The following is a 17,348-nucleotide window of genomic DNA, read 5'->3' as shown; positions in this document are numbered from 1 at the left end:
CATCTTCCAAATGGCAATAAAAAGTAAGATGAACAGTTCAACATCTTTCACTCCAGATCTGAGGTTAACTGTCCAAATAGCTTGTGACGTTGTCAAACTTATCACAGAGCCAATTTTCTCTCTATAACCTCAAGTCTTCTCTGTCACACGGTATATTTAACTTAGGCCTCAGCTGTAAGTGCTTCACTCTACTTCCCTGGATATTTAAATCAGCAAGAGAATATAGCTGGAAAAAAAAAAAAATACTATGGGAAATCCACTGAAACAGATTGTCCATCATATTGCTTTTGTTCTATTTATTCTCTTTGTAGTTCAAAACTCATTTTTCTACAGCTTGCCTAAACAAGTTTTGGTTTGTAACTAAAATTTCCTTAACAGAAGAAAACAAATTCAACTAGCAAATTACTCTTAGGAAAAACAAACAAACAAACAAATAAAAACACTGTGTATTGTTTCTGCAGAGTATTGCAGCCACCTGCAAGGACAAAAAGTGTTACTGAACATTAAAGAACTCAAGGATCTGGCCCTAAACTTTTACAGAGGCATTTGATTACTTTAGTGAGTTATTGTATTCTGGCATTGGTGGATGTAATGCATGATATCCCAGTCACATACATGTAGAACTCTGTGAATATAGTAACTCAAGGAATCTTACTTAAAAAATTGATGGAAGCAGTGTGTGGTAGGACCACTGTCATATCTGTTAGACTCTTGAAACAGACTTATTCCTCTTGTTTTCAGTGAAGAGATGATACCTGTATGGCTTTGCTTGCTTCCCTGGCTCAGTGAGTACAGCATAAAGAGAAAATAAAAAGGAAACACACACACACGAAAGAACCACAAAATAAAACAAAACAAAACAAAAATGGAAACTCCCCTTTAGCATGGATATATGAGAAAAGGTGATGTACATAACAGTCAATTATTTCTGTGAATGAAAAGACAAAACTTCAAGCTCAAGTTTCACAAAACACACAGCCTTGCAGAGCTCCCTTGTAGGAGTTCAGCTGAAGTTCTGGGGAGCCAGCATCAAAGAAAGGCCCTGTCTTGCTTAAATATGGATACACAGGAATGTTGAATTGTTCCAAATTCAAATTCACTTTATTTAGTGTGTGCCTGTGTTTGTCTGGTGGTGCTCCAAGAGAACTTCACCCAAACTAGAAATTACAGACCCAAGGGCTTGTAGCAGGTCTTTGGCTGCAGAGTGGCTGGGATGTTGTGATACTGCATGCCACATACAACAGAACCAAAACTGTGACAATATCATCAAATAAGGCAGGGAGGAATTACATGTAGAGATCCACAAGAGCAGTTCCTGAGGCTTCTTGCCCTATGATTTTCAAGGTCATATGCTTGGAGTAGAAGATGTGTAATTTTCCTGATGGTTTAAAATGGAAAGTTATTTGATACCTCCCTCTTCTAAAAAAAGAGAAAGAAACTGGAGGTGGTGAAGTTGTTGAGCACAGCCTCTTCCAGTCCACAATTGGGAACAGATTCCCGGGCTCATTTGATAGTATGAAAACTCATTGAAGAAACAGCTGTCATTTTTCCTAGGTTCACCAAAGATCACAAGAGAGATAGCTGAAGCGACAGAAGCAAGCTGTAACCACAACTTCCAGAAGAGATTAACGGCAAGGGAGAGAGGAGGAAAATATCTCCTTCTCCAACAGTGGCTGCCATCTGGTGGCAACACGAGGGCCAAGAGGTGCCTTCTCCAGGCTTCTGTCTTCATGGGGCAACGGGAGTAAGGACTCTGGATAAGACTTGCAAAGATAAGATAGTGTGACTGCCTTGCTACCTGACAAATTGACCGTGTTTTGGAACATGCAAAACTGTGCTGGGAATGGCATGGAGCAGTGATTACATACTTGGTCCCTTTTGTGAGCAGGCTGAGGACTAGCATGGTCCTTGCTGTCTGGTTCCTGTCCGGTCCCTAAACTCCTGGGGATATCTTACATTGGTAGACACAAGACAGACAAGGTATGAGTTGTGGTGGGAATAGTGGAGGGAAAAGAAGAGAAGTCAGAAAAAATGGTATTGGGAAGCTTGGAGTTTTCTGAGTTTGATCAGAGTTAGAAAGGAAAAGGAGAAAGAGGGAAGGAAATGATGTTTTATAATGCAAGAAGAATAGATGAAGCAAGGGTAATAGACATTTTAAGATATATATATATATTTTTAATAGGTTTTTCTCAGAAAGAGCTTTCTGTAGAAATTGAACAAGACACTCACTGAAATGGTGATGGAGGTCAGGCAGTTGTGAAGCAAGATTGTGGCAGGGCCAGTTGCTTAAAGAACATTTAGTGGTCAGAGAGATGGAAAAGTTGTATTTCAGCTTTTTCCCTATACCAGAGATCTGAAATCAATCTCTTTCTGCCTCTATCTCCTTCACCCTTTCCACAGAACCTAAGGTTGAATTGCTCTGGTCCCAAGGGCTCCAACTACAATGTTACATTATGCTGTTGGAAAACACATAAGTTATCATGTATTTTTAAAATGTGTGGTCACAATTTTGTGGTCACAATTCTTATTTACAATCTAAATATTTGCCCCAGAGCACCTATAAGATTTAAATAGAGTCAGAATTCGTAAGGGACTGACTTTATTCTCCACTGTGAATGACCCCATACAATGATGTCTGAGGAGATCTTAAGTTCCTGATTGTTCCTCTTCTGAGTAGCTTTAGCAAGTCACAAAGGGAGATTCAGCAGCAATGACTTACTTCTTTATTCTCCTGTCATACTTATGAAGCCTTGATGCTCACACAAATTTGAGTGCCTGTCTTAACAGCCTTCAAATCACTACACAGCTCTTTTCAGACCCGGAGACTTGCAAACCTGGCCAGCAAAATGCTAAAGTTGTGATCTGTAATAGCCTTCCCTGTGGCGAGGTAAATCAGACATTCTACAGTGTGATTATAACACCACCTTCCAAAAATCAGCTAGTGAACTGTTTCTCATCAGCTAATGAGTTGCCTTGCAAAGCTTTTACTTAAACTTGAAATTGTTGTTTTGAAAGGTAGGGACACTGAGGGACAAGAACTGAGTCTTGCACTGAAGTTCCGAGAAATTCAGAGCCATGAAGATGCATGAGCTCATGGCTCCTGCATTTGCGTTTATTCCCTCTGTGCCTTTCTCAGCAATTCCTTGTTGCTTCTTGTTTTTTTTTTTTTTTTTTTTTTTTTTAATAATAATAATAATAATAATAATAATACAACAAGAAAATTCTTAAAATGACCACTTTATTTCCTTGAGAGAGAGAACTAAATTTAAATAAGTTATTTTCCTTGTGTGACTGAAATAACTGCTCCAGAAACATGAAGACCACAACAAGGCTTTGAAAGACCAGAAAGAGGAGCTCAGCATCTGTGGGAGATATTCTGAGCTCACAGAACTGCTTTTCTATGCCTTACATTGAGCACCAGGAGATTTTGTTTTACAGAGGTTATTTAAATAAGAAGAGTGATAAGAAAATAAAAGACGAGACGATGGCATAAAGATGCAAGGAGTGGGGGGATATCAGTTCTTTCTCTCCATTTTCCAGGTGGACCTCTGTGCTTTAAGCTTCTGAAGTATCAGTGAAGCTTGGGGAAGAGAGCTTCCATTTACTCAGTGTAGTGATAAGCCATGTGTCCTCCAGCGCTGGCGTAAGCTTTAGAGTGAAGACCACAAAGCAGAGCTTGGCTCAGCATGGCAGTTTTATGAGATTTCTGCAGTGCATCAGCATTACCAGGATAATGTTTTGACTATCTACTGTAGAACTGTGGGTTCTTCAAAAGGCAACTCTTTAAGCAATCAAGAGAGCAAGAAGTTGTTTTGTCTGCCGATATACATCACACTGTGTAGCAACAGGGACCCATCAGACAGCAAGGTTTCAAGTGACAGAGAGCTACCTTGACAGGAAGCATTTGAAAGCATTTAAGGAAATTAATAGAAAATCTACATTTGCTTAAAATGAGTCCTGAGTTCTTTGTGCTCTTCACGCACAGTCTATGCTTCTCTTTCTACATGCTGTTAACTTATTGCAAAAGGAAATGAGGCCTCTTATTGTAATATCTGTGTGTATGCAGGGTCCTTCATTTTGTTCCCACAGCCCTGGTGAATATATGCACAAAAGTAGCATAGTGATTTGTGCCAACTTCAATGACAACCTAGCTCTATACAAAGAAACAGTTAAATAATGAAGTCTGGGAGTAAACTCTGGCAGCTGACCAGACCTAATAATTCCACTTGGCAAGATTATCCATGCCAGCAAGGAAGGTTGACTTTCTAGTATATACAGTTAACTGGGGTGATAAAAGATCTACCACATGCTACATTACTGACCAAGCCAAAAGAAGAAGGAATGAAAAAAAAAAAAAAAAAAAAAAAAAAAAAAAAAAAGAAGCATAAGCGGTCAATGTCTTTTAATTAATTTGTTCTCTGCAAACTAATTATATTTGTTTTGTATTTGATGGTCTTGTTTGCTTGTTTGCTTTATTAACAAGTAATATCCTTCTTGAATATGTCTAAGGGGAAAAATAATGCATTCAGTATCTCAACAACCATTTTTTTCTTACCTCTTCTGAGTTTCAAAGCAATATTTAATTTTCAACAAGTGCACTTTATCTTCAAACAGAGAAAAATCCTCGTAATATGCAATAACTGATGTAGAGTAATTATTGCAGACACTTTTCCACTAATGTCTTGGCAAGGTAATGCATAAGCATAAAAGACAGAGATTTCATATTGAATTATCCATTGACATCTTACAGAAAAACCCATCGTGATGTTACAGTATTATTTTCATAATAATTTAATGAAGTGAGGAAGGCTGATTCTTTTAAGAAGATTTTACAAACATTTTCTCCAAAGAAACATTTTATGCATGTCTTGTTGTTATGGCCTTTCCAATGACTTCTGACAAAGATTTAGTATTTGAGCCTCAGGATAGCTTCTTGAGTTATAAATGCTCCTTAACTTTGTTGGTCATTTAGTTGTCTGTTTTATGGTATTTGTCTAAGTGTTTCATGCTTAAGAAATTCTTAACCTATAGAATGGATTTCAATTGTTTTATAGCTAATTCAAATAAAGTTGGTGTGTGTTTCTTTGTGCAAGTCTGTCTAAAAGATATAGTGAGTTGGGAACACTTTCCTTCAGAGGAGTGAATTTCAAGGATGTGAATAGTGAAGGCAAAAGCTCCAAATCATCCTGAGTTTATTCAAGGCATGATACGGCTCAGCACCTGTGATAGCAGAGCATTGGACTCAGTAAACAAGAGATTTCATTACCGTTCTTTAGTTTAGTGGGTTTGCTGTGAGATATTTGTGTTTGTGATACAGCAACACCTCATTTGAAACTCAGACTGGGAAATTCATTAGGCACTTCCCAAGTCATTAAATGAAACAGGGACAAAACTTGCTTAATCTACAGCTTTGCTCACAAACTGGATTGACTTTTGCTGTAAACCTTTAAAAAAGGTATGCAAATGTTACACTGCTTTTAAGCAGCATACCAATAGAGATTATTCCAAATGAGACATCCCTGGCACCCAGGGTGCTTTTAAAAAACACAGCATATCTGCCCATCTTGCCTATTGTTGCACGTCTCCTTTCCCTCTGCGGATTTGCTGAGCTTCCCAGGAGCTCGCAAAGTGTGTGAGTTAATAAACCAGCACTTTACACATCAGGTCATCATCGGAGCTCTACTGAGAGTCAAAGATACTGAAACAGTATGTGCCTTAAAGCAGTCCAAATGTGTAATCAAATGGAAGTCTGCTGCAGATTGCCAAGCAATTAGCAGGCTTAAAATATTTCCTGTAAATGGCTTTTTCTTTACTTTTCTTATCCAAAAGGGTCCATGATCATCTCATCTCTGTTTTTCCCAGCAGTGGTCTTAGGTCTCCCAAACCATATGATTCCTATTATAAGACTGGCACCCAGTTTATGATCCGTCAACGCCTCACCTTCACAAGGCGGTGACGGAGCAGTCCAACATGCTAACACCTTTCGGACATTCCAGTGAGAAAACCAGTGGTATAAAAATAGACAATGCGCCATCAATGGTGCTAACAAATTCTAATTATAATGGGGCCAGCTGCTACAATCTACAGTCCAAAACTCTTTTACATGAACTGAGCTAAGTCAGATGACAGCAATGTTGAACCCAGTTCTGCCTGATGATTGTTCTCGTGTGCTTATATATTGTCACCTCCCACAGCAGCCAGCACATGTGGTGTCAATAAGAGGAAACATTACTTCTATTCAGATTCAAGCGTGATGTGCTTGTTCAAAACCCTCAAAATTCCCACCATTCCTTTTCATTGGGAAGATGAATTATTCCACCTAACTCTGATGCATGGAACACACTGTAAAGAGTATGACGTGGTGCCTTCAGATGTGTAAGAGAGGATGGAGATATCTGTTTTGCTTTGAAGTAAACCCTGTAGGAACCACCATTATCTTGTGGAATGTTTTGAATACGCCAGTTAAAAGCACTTGTGTCCAGACTACCCATGTGCCAGAGCAAAACAGTGAAAACCCTTGAATCATTCCTGTCATTAGACTATCTTAAAACACATTTGCCAGACCGTTGAAAGAAGGTAGCGTTTCCTCTAGACACCATATGTTGTGAAGTTTTGTAAATATATTGCAGTGCCTAGAATCAGAATCAGATTAGTTAGCTTGTGAAACAGTAGTGTTTTACTTTCTTGTCTCATTTATTTGAGAGGTACCAAAGCCAGTGTTGAAACTGCTTTTTTCATATATAAACATTCTAAAATAGCACATGGAGTTCATCTTCAAAGGTATGTGTTTCTCCAGCACATATGTATAGACAAGGTGCCAGAATGTGGCTGTGTCTCTTTCTGCCAGTCCTGCTACAATTTCCTGTTTCTAGTCTCTGCTTCTGAACTCAGGAGTGCTTGCAATTAAAGTGATCCCAGAAAAACAAGATGATGAGAGCCTGCCCTCCATCTCATGCTTTTCCCACAGAAATCAGCCAGCAAAGCTGAGCGAGAGCACCCTGAAACAGTGAGCAGCTGCCTCCCCAGAAGGTTTATATAAACCTGTGACTAATAAGTGCAATCCAGCCTATGCTTAAGCCTAATTAGTTGCTTCTCCCCAATGCATCATCAAAATAGGATGTGACAGCTCGAGAGATTGCAGTGGTGAGGAATACATCACTGGGAGTGATCTTAGGTGTTCTCTGTTTCTCTTCCTGCATTTTTAAGGCTATTTGAGTCGATCTTTCTTCAGATTTAATCTCCTCTAGTTGCTCAGCCCCCACAAGGGACTCATCAAGATGGTGCATTTGTAGCAGTTCTGCCAGCTGCTGTAATGATGAGCAGGGACCGAGAGAGCCCAGACCTGCAGCGTGCAGGTCTGGGAGCCCTGTCCTGTGTTGGAGAGTCACCTGGTGTATGGGATCGGGAAGGCTCGGGGTGGGTCTGCAGCCCTCTCCCCTGATGGTAGGCCACCTTGCAGTCTGACCCCTTGCCTTTTTTCTTTTGCACCTTCATGGTGATGAAGTATCAGAGTGCTGAGGTACAGAATGTCACGTCTACCATTTAATCTTACGTGCGAGTTAGATGATTTGAGGCCTGATGTCAGGGTACATGGAGCTTATTGGTGTTGTACCTTTTGATGCACACTTATAACTCTTGCAGCTGGGGTTGGCAGGGTTGTGCTTGCCACTGCATGCACTGCAAGAATTTACAAGATCACTATCCCGGCTGAGCAAAAAGTGGGCAGGGTGAGTGTGCTCCTAATGGCAGAAGGCTTGCTTGCAAACAAATCCAATGCTACGAACAGGTAGAACTATCACTAAATATGTGTATTGATTGTTCCCAAAAGGCAGAAATAGGTTATGAACAAAAGGTGTATTTCTCAGCACAGCCTGATTCTGAGGTTAAATGCAAACCTGAAATTGCATTCTAGTGGTTTGCAAAGCTATTACACACTGCTGGAACAGAGAATTTACACTTTGTTTTCTTCTTAGCTGGTGATTTGAAAGTTTATGTCCCCAAGGAGAATGCTGAATAAATCACTGTACCCACTCTGTGCCTTATTAAGCCCCAGTAAATGTCAGAATTTTTGCATCAAGACATGTGGGGAAAAGTCTTTACTACAAACAGTCTTTTTTTTTTCTTTTTTTTTTTTCTTTTTTTTTTTTTTCCCCTGAAAATATCAATGATTTTGGATCTAATCAGATAAAATAAATTATAAAATAAATGTTTTGGTTAATGTTTCATTTTCCAGAGATATTTTAAATGGTAAGGTTGGTTTGAATGTTTCATTGGTTTGTTGGTTGGTATTGGGGTTGTATTGTTTTGTTTTTAAACAGATGAAGATTTACCAGATCTTAGGCTGGAATAGGTATCTTGAATGTAAACAACTTTCTATTACTGAAAGATTTATCACACAAGTGAAGGTGAGAGAGAAAGTAGAGTAGTAGGTAATTTTGGTGAGATATTTACCACTTTATTTGGTTTAGAATCTTAGATTCTACACTGTACCACTAAGAAAAATAAATAAATAAAAGGAGGAAAATGTTAGCAATGAATCTGAATTCTGTAAAGTAGAAAAGACAGTAGAAGGTTGTTAGTTATTCACTTCGTCATCTAAACTCAATGACATACTGCTTCCAATTTCATTGGTACTGCTTTATTCTGAAAGTGTTTCCCTTGGTTGTCTCATATGTATGCATGTGTGCATGCATTGCTATTTCCAGTTCCAACATTCCAATGATAAAAATACAGTCAGGATTCAGAGTGGTAATTATTAATATTTACAGTATGTTATGACTTCCAACTGAAGAAATAATGTGATTTAAATTTCTGACATCCATAATAAACTTTCTCCTAAAATCAGTGGGACAGTTCTCTGAAATCTGTTGAATACCACAGACCAGCAGAGATTTTGAACATTCATAAAATGCAAAGCTCCTTAAAATTGAGGAGGATGTGAGGAGGTGCAAGTGAGAAGGATGCCTGCACCTAAAGTTCTTCTACCTCAGGAAGACTCTGAAATCAAGTCATTAGGATAGCCTTTAGGACACCGTATAGACGGTGAAAAGAACATCTTTCTGTTCTATCTCTAAGTCACATAAAGTTGATTAAAAATAGAAACAACTCCACGGATACTCCACACAACTCCACGGATAGAGGGCTCTAACTTATTAAAAGTTCTAAGCATGCATAAGAGAGGTTAAACATAGTCAGATAAAAAAAAAAAAAAAAAAAAAAAAAAAAAAAAAAAAAAGCTTTAGGATTCATTTCCAATACATTCAAAGAAAAATAAATGTGTAATATTTTTATTTCCCTATTTGCTACATATAACACTTTACCACTAAACTGAAAGCAAGACCTTTTAAAAGCTGCTTTGTTTGATTATGTTATTGTTGTTTATTTTTGTTTTCATTTTTGTTTGGTTTTATGTTTTGCATGTGCAGAGTCTTTTACAGTACAGCGTTTTCTTGGTACGCTGAGGCCATCGTGTCAATTCTTCTCATGCTATTCCAGGTAACTTTACGTAAGCAAAGCCACATTGTCGTCATTGTTTTGTAGTTATCCTTTCCACTGTCTTGTACAAGAGTCTTAACTCAGAGTAATGGTCTTGTAAATGCTTAAAGGCTGAGATTCATGAATCTGAAACAATGCTGCCTTACACCAGTGCCCAACAATTGAAACCCAAATCTATCTGCCATAGAAAACAAGTGAAAACAAGCCGAGGCCAGTGAGTCAAAGAGCGTAAAAACAAACAGACTTTGACAGCTCCTTTCTAGAAGCTTACAACAAAGTGCGGTGTTAAAGAGATGGTCAAAGGAGCCTCCTGGAGTTTAGAAAGTCTAGATTTATCAGTGCTGTCCAAGCCGTTCCAGACTTTTAGAGGTTTTGACTGTTGTCCATCACTAATAATAATGTGAACGACCCCATTTATTGCACTTCTTCTATAGCAGTGATAAGAAGGACTGTCCAAGAAGCTGGGATGTAGCCCACAGAAAACAAACAAAACTTCTTACAAGAGAACATCTGAGAATTCTTTCCTGGAAAGCAAACTAGAAGAACAGTGGTATCTTGTTATGTTAAAGTGAAGTTTAAATACTATTCATTCATTTCACAAACCATAAAAACACAGCTAGATACTGTAAACTAATAAAACTCATCAGCACTACTGAGCAGCAGTGTGCTGGGTCTTGGCAATGCTCAGGCTGCTGTGTTAGCCTTTCCCTGGTGGATGGAAAGCTCTTTCTCCTTAGCATTCTTCAGCTAATTAGTGTCATTTTACAGAGCTTCAGTTCCCTGCACACTAGTGTGTGGACAAAAGACTGAAACGACCTCAATTTTTCCAACCTGTATAAATAAATATATTGAAAAAATTATGATTGATTTGTTAAACAGTAATGATTTTGTTTGATTTAATTTAATCTCTTTTTGTGCCTTACCCATTTCTCTGTCTTTTCCTATATTTCCCTGCATTGGAGCCTAGTATCTTACACTAGGGACAACTATGTTATAATAAACTAGATATGCATTAAATGTTTCAGTATTAAACAATACTTGTTAATAATAACAAGTACATCTGAGAAAAATGTACAAGATTTTCTTGATCACAAAAAAAAAAAAAAAAAAAAAAAAGTGTTAGATTGTCTCACCTGCTAAGTCTATTATGCTATGCAGTGGTGTCAGACAAAGTGAAGGCCAGACTGTGAAGTCCTTGCACACTGCAAGAATATAACCTTACAAGAGTACTACTGAAATCAAGGCAGTGAATGAGAATAAGGTTATTTCAAACCAAAGGATAAGAAGCATCACTTGAGGGAAGAGCTGTTGTTCTTATGATCATGAGTGCTTCTTTGTTGTGTCCTTGTTTAGTGGAGCAGGTGTGCTGTCACTGCTCACTGTAGGTAAGAATAGCACTAACAACAACAAATGGGAACGTTCACATTCCTTCTTTCAAATATAGCAAGAATTCTGGAGGATGAGAGGACGAATTATTCACATTTCCCTCATCCCTTTTTCTCAGCAGCTACAGGCCTAGATATCAACAACTGATTTTAAAAGCTGCAGGGAGCAAGCCCTTTGCAGCAGACATCAGGTTTTATTAATCCTTCACAATAAAACTGTATGCTTTCAAGGGTCACCTGCAGCCAACCTCTCAGGTAACAATTCACAAATGTAAGGAATTAAGGAAGTCCTTTAAGTTTTATTGATAAAACAGTCAAGTGATTTAGTGGTGTTGCTGTAGAAATGGAAAGTGACATCATGAAGGAGGAATTAATGTCCCTTTATTTTCCTGTTTTGTCACAATATCAAAATATATATCAATATATATATATATATATTTCTTCTGTAAGCTACACAGTCTCTGTATTCTTGCAAAGAGGATCTGGAGAAGAACCATTTTAATGGTGAATGAGTATCACAGCTATCATAACAAACATAAATTATATAAAAATATAATTTTCTAACCACACCCCTGCTGCACCTTAAAATAGTACATAACACTTAAAGCAAAGAAGAAAGGTCTCACCCTTGTTATGAATAATGCTTAGGAAAAGAATGCTATGTTTTATAAATCTTATACGATATGATCTTAAGAGAATGCTGGTCATTGTTACACAAAATGCATCTTCTCAATTTATAAATCTCATTTTTCATAAATATTAATTATTTATAAAGTGCAGCACAAAATGTTTAATGTCCATTAATACATATTACATAAAAGAGATGGAAAGTTTTAATGAGTTTATTACAAATATTCATAACTAATTTGGAAAAAGGGAAAACACTGAGTAAAATGTTTCTCAGCTGATCCCAAATTAGCCAAGCTGATTTAAACTAAACCTTAATTGAAAGGAGTTACAAGGGATTCTTTAATATTGAGAAAATACTTGATGAAAAGTAGAGAAGTTTAGTGTGCATGATTACAAAAACTACTACCAGGAGTAAAAGAAATTATGTCAGGGTTTATAAGGACCAAAGTTTTCTCTCCTTGATGGGCTTAACTTGCTGCAATATGCTGAAAAATTCTGACCTTTTCTAACAGATTGCCCTCTGCGTCTAGTTAAATAATCTATAACAGCAAGGTTAGGTATAGGTGTAGCTTTGTGTGGATTCCTGTCCAGTCCTTCACATACACTGTGAAGAAATCGCAGAAATTAGATATGGATTCTAGGATCTGTAAATTGACCAGGTTTGATAAATAGGCTATGGATCCATAAGCAACTGTCAACACTGACTACTATGCAACTGTCCGTGGCTTGTATTTTTTTTAAATTTGTTTGTCCTAGTCCTAATTTTTTATAAACTGATCACCATTTATGATTTATTCAAATAATAATAAATAAATGCATAAAGAAAGACTGCAATAACCATAGCAGGAGGATTTTGTCTGGATTTATTTCTTATGATGCATGGTAAGTTACTGAGGGGTTTCTTGCCTTCCCCCGAAGTCATTTGTTTTTCATGAATCCATTTAAAACAGTCTTTCATTCATTGCTTCTGCATGTGCACTGCATTTAAAATAGATGTAATATGGAGGGCTAAGAGAAGTGTCATGCCCATCTGAAATTCAATGCCAGATTAAAAGACCTTTTGTAGAAAAAGGTCTTCAACCTGGGACTTTTGTTTTCATCTTTATTATTTATATATGTTTCTTAAAAAGATCAGGGAAAATGTACAAAAGTGTGATGACAATAGAATATGATAATCCAGAATTCAACCCCCAAAGGAAACAAAATTTATAAATACCTAAAATAGAAAAACCTAGAATAGGGAAAAAAAAAAAAAAAGAGAGAGAGAGAGAACTCAGAAGAAAATAAAATATGGAATAATAACAGATATTATAACAATCTATATTAAACATCTATTTAGGCAAGTTGAGAAACCTTTCATGATAAAGGCTAGTTTAATATAGGTTTCAGCAAGATGATTGATGAGGCAATATCATCTGCATTTAATAATGTTTAAATAAGACATTTCTTCTTCTAATGCTAGGTGGTTTGAACAGGTATATTTGTGGTTCTTGTTCTGGTCTACTCTAAGCATGTTGCCTTACTGCTCTCATTACTGGAGCACCTGGGGCAAGACTGGCTGTGCATTAAAAAACAGGAGCAACATCCCTCCTGTTCTTATTTTTCTCATTTTGTCCCCAGGAAATAGTGGAGTATTTTTGCTAGAGAAGGGAAAGTCAAAGTTACAGCTCCAGCGCTTTGAACAGCAAGTGTGGGGTCTTGTTAAGGCCCTTGGTTCATTCTGCATTCGTGGACTAGTCCCTGAGAAAGCGCTGTGCCTTGCATTTTGCCCTTGCCAGCTGTCAGTCTGGACACATAGCCTGAATAAATGAGAATGCAAATAGAAGAGTGCAGTCCTACAAGCAGTTTTTTATGCAGGAGCCATAGTCCTTTTTTCCTTAAAAAAAAAAAAAAAAAAAAAAAAAAAAAAAAAAAAAGATAAAGGGCCTTTACAAACCATTTCAGAACATTCAAAGCTAGGGAAACCTTAATGTTCCCTCTAGATCATAACCAGGATGGAAAAATACATTGTTATATGCCCAGTTAACAGGGTAAACAATATTACTAAGATTGTTTTTTAAGTAAGACTTTAAAAATAGGTTTGCAGTAATGTAGGGACTGATATTTTCTTTTCCAAATGAGAGAGCCCAGAAAGTATTATTTTTTCTACCAGCATAACAGTGAATGCATACAGTAAGGAAACAGCGGAGATGCCTACAACCCTGTTAGCCAAGCAGCTGGATTTCACGACGTGCAACATCAGTGCTCCATATCGAGCTACCTGGCGTGCAGTGAGCACAATCCCTGTCCCACAGCACTCGAAGCACTGATCTTGCTGTGGCAGGGAGAAGGGCAGCAGGGGAGCAGCACTTCTTCCTGAGGTTGCAGATAATTGCCACACTGATGTTAGCACTGTGATAAACATGGGGTTTAGCTGTAAGGATTTTGTGGTGTTTCTTGTCTTGTCTTTTTACATACAAGCCAGACTGTGGGTTTATAGCATTTAATACTGAAAGGTAGACTATCAGAAGATAAAGCAAGAGCTAAAAAGAAAGAAGCAGCTGCTATTTGGGCCCATTTCAATGCAGCCTTTATCAGGATGTAGTGGTGTGGATCAACAGACAGCGCACAGAGTCGGGCAGTATTCAACAGAAACCTGAGAGGGATTATGGACTTCCTCCATACCATGACATATTTCAATTTAAGACACATGGAATAAATCAGAGCAGACAATGTGGAGCTGGAACACAGAAAAATCAGTAATAAACTGGGAGAGTTGTTGGAGGTGCTTGAAAACAGAGATTTAGACCCTGCTTGTCAGTGGAGTTAGGATCAAGCGGTTACCGAACAGCCCTAAGAACTGGCACAAATACAAGCATTAGTAGTTTGCAGGCCACATAGGCTTAGAGGTTATGGTCTTCCTTCTTTTACATTGATCTGCCTCCTCTGTGGAGTAATACATTCTCTATCAAGGTTATCTAGCATCAAGCTTAGAAAGGAGACAGTCTTTGCATTTGATCTCCATTCGGGATGTTTGTGCCACCCTTGCAGTCTAACCCCGATGTCACCTGTCTGCTGCTGTGTGGTAGTCAGCATTGAAAATTGCATTAATGTTCTCCAGTAGAAATGGACTTTTTTTTAGGTATAAAAGCTTTCTGTGTGGTAAGAAATGGGGCTGGAAAAATACATATCAAAAGAAAATGTGCCTCTGCAATTCCTCTCTTCTGACAGGTTCAGGATGTTATCAAGTCTGCATCTGAACCCAAACATGTAGCACAGTTATTTGGGTTTGTCACTGTAGCCAGACTGACACCAGCACAGGGTGGACAGAACTGTTCTGTTCTGTGGAACTATCACCGGTCTCCAGGCTATACCTGTGCTAGCTGAAGTTCAGTTTTGTGATAATATTTGAAGACCAGGAGCTGAGGAAATATTTTTAGTTCTTTCACAGGATTGATAACTCCAGATATTCATCTGCTTTACTTGTTGGGGGCGGGGGCAGAAGATTGCTCAAGGTAGGGTAGTTATTTTGATGTATGCTTTTTTTTTCTTTTTTTTTTCTTTTTTTTTCTGATTAAAATTACAAAATCATAAAACTAATGTTTTCCTTTTTGACAAATTTATGAGCAATATTTACTATAGAACAATGAATATATCTCTGGTTTTAATGAATTATTCAGGAAAACATATTCAGACATTCAGAATTTCCCATGGACCAGGAAATGTCAGGAAATGAGGGCTGATTCCACAAGCAGAAAGTGTAGCACATCCTCGAGTAATCTGTAGCCATGTAGTCTACCTTGTTCTGTACATCAGTTCTGTGCTTCTTAGGAAAACTCCCATATTCAGATGAAGATTCCCATTCAGAAAGACTCTCGTATTCAGATTCATGCTCTCGTGGGCCAAAGAAATTCTTACTTGTTGGTCATTTCAGATTTTGCACTATTGCTTTTGTAATTTTTTTTCCACTTACTGGAAAAGGAATAAGGACATCTTCTATTCAGCGTCTCTCCCCATCTCTCCCATTGCTAAGCAAGAACAGCCTCCAGCCCAAGACCACACAAATCAGCTTCCTGCTTCCAGGAGAAAGTTTACTCAGGCCAAAGACATTGAGCTGTCTATAACAGTCATCTTCCTGGAGCTATCACATATATTTGGGTAAATGGTATATATCTGGTATATTTGGTATATATCTGTGAAGGAAAGGAAGGGAGTGGGGAGTGCAAAATTAAACCCAGGAAAGAACTATCCTCTACAAGCATAAAAAGATTTGTTTTTTTTCTGAGTATTCAGCAGTTTGGATCTCAGCATCAGTGTCCTTTGAACTGTATACAAAGCAGTTTTAATTGACAACCAACATCCATTTGTGTTATGAATCCATCTTGTTCTTCACACTGCCATTTGTTTATTCAGCCTTTGTCAAAAGGCTGCAAAACAGGTGGTAAACATGAAGCTGTTTACCACCCAAAGCAAAACTTTCAAAAATTTCTGATAAACTTTGGAATCAATTCCATTTTCCTGTTTTCAGTGCATGGATTGAACCAGAAGTGAACAGACAAAACCTCTCCTTCAGCCTTCCTTGGGGGAGATTCACATCTTACCCATCCTGGGAGGAATTCCTTCTGATTTCTGCCTGACAGTCATATATTTTGAGCAAAAAATAAATACTGAGTAAATACTCAATAAACATATATTGCATCAGCCCCTGAAAAACCCATCTGATTTTTTTCTAATGGACAGGATAGTATTTTCTAACTAGTCATTGAAAAAACAAGTTATTACAGAGATCACCAAAAAATTCACTGGATTCAGCACTAGCACGGCCTCAGCCTCCACACTGAGGCCAGGATGGGGTGGTAGCTGAGTCACAGCTCTCTTGGTCTTTATGCTCTTGATCAGGAGTATGAAGAAATAGGGGATCTTCTGGGAGACACTGAGATAAACCCAGCAGCCATACACGAAGGATACTCTGCCCTCAACTTATCAAAGATTCACAGTCATTACTGGCAATGTTTTTAAGAGGAAAGGGCAGATTAAGGACTTTGTTTAGGGGTATTGTTTAGGGGTATTTATTTAGGGGTATTCCCCCGTACCATTTCTTTTTTTTTTTCATCATAGCTCATTCCCAAAGGATGAGCATGAGTGACCATCAGTGTACACATCAACTAAATATCTTTCTGCACAAACATCTCACAAGTACCAAATGTATACTGAAATTTTTCTCAACATACTATTAAAACCTTACACTTCCCCAGTGATAAGGATAGTTACAGTAACAGAATGAGCACTAGACAAACACTATTATTAACAGTGATATTATGAATTATAGCTTTCACAAATCATTCTCTCCTCTAAATGTTCACACATTTTCCTTGGCTACTCTCCTGTTTAAGACTTTTTCTTTCTCAACAGTATTTTGCAGTTTCAAGCCTTCCCAAACCAAATTCAGTCAGATGTGGCTGCACATAAAAACAGTTGATATTTTATTTTCCACATAAGCAGGTAATTTCATTTTCCTTTGAAATACTGCCATATTTCAATATGATTAAAATAGCGATCGATATGTTTTTAATAAGAATTTATTCTGGCCTGTTATGCACATTTGACTATCTGGGAATCAGTCAATATTTCAAAGAGAGGATTCTAATTAGCTGGTTTAGTTCCAGTTGGAGATTGGGATTGCCTTGAGGGAAAGCAACACTAGGAGTCCACTTCTGCCCTCATTTTCTTTATTTTCAAACTTTTGATGCAGAAACTAGTGTCACTCAGTCTGATCCATGCTGTGCCCTGGCTGAAATCCTAATTTCTGTAACTAGGATACAATAAATAAGTAAATAAATAAATCTTATTTTTCTATTT

This window comes from Aythya marila (assembly GCF_965140915.1).
Source record: "Aythya marila genome assembly, chromosome: Z".
In the NCBI taxonomy this organism is placed as follows: domain Eukaryota; kingdom Metazoa; phylum Chordata; class Aves; order Anseriformes; family Anatidae; genus Aythya; species Aythya marila.
The sequence above is the reverse complement of the archived record's forward strand: the minus strand, read 5'-3'. Positions refer to the sequence as shown.